We start from the raw sequence: 3,472 nt of genomic DNA on the forward strand, positions 1-3,472 counted from the left end.
TGTGTGTGTGTGTGTGTGTGTGTGTGTGTGTGTGTGTGTGTGTGTGTCTATCTCTTTGGACAATTTTTCATTCATGTCCTGAATAGTTTTTTTTTCTTTTTTAAAACTTATTTATGTTGATTTTCAACTTTCTCCTGAATCTTATTGAGCAATTTTAACTCTATCTCTGAAATTTCAAAGATTTCAGTTTGGTTTGGGTCCATTGGAGAAGAGTTAGTGTGGTCTTCTGGGGGTGCTGAAAAGTTCTGTTTCTTCATATTGTCAGAATTATTTTTCAGTTCCTTCTCATTTAAGTAAACTTTTTATTCTTATTTGAAGTTGAGAGGGGGCTGATATAAGCACTATAGGGTTTTTCTGGTTATATACAGTCTTGGTATGGTTTGTTTCTCAATTGTCAGCTGTGGCTGCCCTGTGCTGGATATCGCTACAGGCTCAAGGCATCCTGAATGGCCAGGGTGGCTTAGACAGTAACGTTATTTTGGCTTCGGGATCAAACTTCAAAAGGTGCAGTATTATATCAGATGTAATAGGCTGTACTTGTTGACCTCTGGCCAGGAATTAACACTTTCAGGAGACAGCTACCTGCAATGGGACTGTGGGTTTTCTGCTTGGGCTGTGCTGCCCCACACGAAGTGGCCAGCAGACCTAGATGGTGGGCAGAGCTGTGGGTACTCCCAAGTTCTTTGTCTGTTTTGAGCCTCTGAGAGAAGTGCAGGGGAGGAGTGCTTACGCTCCTCACTTGTGTGCACTATGGACCGTTCCAGTGAGGATTGGAAGGTAATGTCCTGCTGCTGGGGTAAAACTACCGTGTGGTGCAGAGGCTACACAAATGAGATGACACAAGGGAGTGAAAGTTGCTAGTGCAGTGAATCTCATCCAGCTCTCTCACCTTAGCCCCCGGCAGTCTGCCTTCGGAATGTACAAGTACGACTGGTCCCAGGTCTCCAGTGGGGCTGGCCCCAGGTCTCTTCGCAGGAGTGTGCCCTAGCCAGGAACTGTCTGCCAAGCAGAATTTGCCTTTGGGGCAAATGAAAGCATCAGATCTTCCTGTTCCCTCCCAGGCCAGCTAAAAAGCAGTCACCGTTCCTGAGAAATGGCTCCTGGAACTGCTCAGGGCTTTTTATTTCTGCACCATTCCATGTAGATTTTGGCAAAGCATGGTGGTGGATAAAGCAGTTTCCCCCGAAGGACTGGAGTCCTGCACAACTCAGAGGGCATTCGTAGTAATGAAGGCACACAGAACTCCTGAAGGTTGCTCACTTACCTCCCCCACTGTGTCCAGAGACTGTTCATGGTTTGTGCAGTAATTCAGGTGAATCTGGCTAGTTTCAACACAGGTCACGATTTTCTCTCCTTTGTGCACTGTGGGTCTTATTGCTACTTTGGTGAGTGGTGGAATATGCTGCTGCTCCTCCTACCTGAATGCTGAGGAACTCTTTTTATTTTGGTTCATGCCAAGGGAGAAACATCCTATAGCTTCTTCTTGTTGGTCATCTTGATTCTACCTCTCCTCACTACTCTTGATATTATGTGCACTTGTATTTTCTCTGTACTTCAATTATCATAAAAATGGTCATCTGATAGCTTATATGTTATAATTTCTGGACATAATCACGTGCCATTACTTTATTGTTAGTTGCCTCAGTGAATGTGTCTTATCTTTTTAATTAAATCTCAAGCTCTTTGAGCCAAAAAATTTGCCTTGTGTGATTTTTGTTATATAAATATTTGGAGGGAAAATTGAGTGAATCATTTTTTCATAAAACTGTTATTATATCAAAATATTATAACTTCATGAAAACATATTAACTTGAAGCTATTATACTGGAGTTCAACCTTCAAATAGTGCTGGTTGATTAAGTTCATTAGCTCTGTGGCTTGCTAAGTTACTTGCTTTTCAAGACCTTACTTAACTCATTTTGAAATAATATGGTATGTTCAGGTAATGTCTCAGGTATTCTCTCTTGTAAAATTATATAAATTTTCAAAAAGAAAGTCTATTCCAGAAAAGAAAATATGACTCACAATCTGCATTTGCTCACATACAAAATAGAGATTAAGTTAAAGTAAATCTTATTCATAAAGAGCTCTAATAAATCTACTCCTTTTTGATGTTTAAGTGTGTTTTTTCATATGTTTAAATTTGCTGTATACATATTAAATTATAAAATGATTCATCTTCAGAACAATTTAATGCCTTAGGATACTTTCTTGCTGATCTGCCTATTGAAATTTGACTCCTAATAATATACATCAAGTTAATAATTTTACAATATGATTTTTAAATCCCAAATAATTAATATTAGATGAACACAACAAGAAATACTCTTAAATCAACTTCAAACATGTTTTTAAAGCTTGGTCACTGCGATAATAAACATTTTATCAAATCTCTCTCTTCATTATATGCACTCTTTTAAAGAATTATTGGTCTTTAATAATACTCCCAAAGAGTTACCAGATGGGCTATTAAAATGCAAACCATGGCAAGTGTACTCAGAATATAAAACAAACACAGTCACAGTTCATTTACATCGATTGGCGAAATGCATTTATTTTATTTTACAAATAGCCAATAGATTAGCAGAAATAATATTCAATATTTCCTTTTTTAAAAAGGGAAATGCAGGTTTAATTTCAGAGGAAAGTATTTCTTAGCATGTTAATATATAATTTTTTTGTGTTATGAAAAGTCCTATAATTTTATTTTACATCTTTGCTTGACATTTATTTGGGGTTCATTCAAGGATTCTTTCATTGGAAAAGAGCCTGCTTAAGTACATTTGATTATGTATGAAGTGATATTTGTGGGAAATTTTTCCTGTTTTAGATAGAGTTGGGGTCATACAAGTCTCCTTGAGGAGAAGCAAGGACTCAAATGAAAAGAAGGACTAACCACATGGACATCTGGGAACACGTTCTTGACCCCGGCAAGAAGAAAAATGTGCAACGGTGGGTCTATGCCACATGAATTCAAGTAAAAGTAAGGAGACCAATGCAGCAAGAGTGGAGGTGTAGAAGAAAAATTTGCAGAGGTTGTCACAGTTTTAACATTTTAGATCCATGTCTAGATTTGGTTATAAGAGTAATAAGAGGTTGCTGTTCTGACTTCTAGTTTAAAAGTTACTTCTTACTGCTCTCGAAAGTAAGAGTAGAAGAAGGAAGAAATATGAAGATCAAGTGTGGGGAAACATGTTTGTGTCTGAGAAGCAAATGCCAAGCGGGGTTAGATGTGCAAGTTATATCGACACCACTGTGAAGTTAAAGGGAGTGAAGACACAGGGACAACCTTCAGACAGTGATGCAGATGGAATACTTTGGAAAGAAGAGGCGAGGTCTCATGGCCTCCAAGAACAGCACAGGGTTCGGAAGGTATTGGCAAGAGTCGTGGGAGTCTTCTAGGAAAAGCTGCTATCTCAAGGAGCCCCCTGTCAGGCAGGAATGGCCCTGTCTTAGTTCTTTCTCCCCCACC

The sequence above is a fragment of the Carlito syrichta genome, unplaced genomic scaffold (assembly GCF_000164805.1).
Source record: "Carlito syrichta isolate Samal-C Ts95f unplaced genomic scaffold, Tarsius_syrichta-2.0.1 Scaffold314382, whole genome shotgun sequence".
Lineage (NCBI taxonomy): Eukaryota > Metazoa > Chordata > Mammalia > Primates > Tarsiidae > Carlito > Carlito syrichta.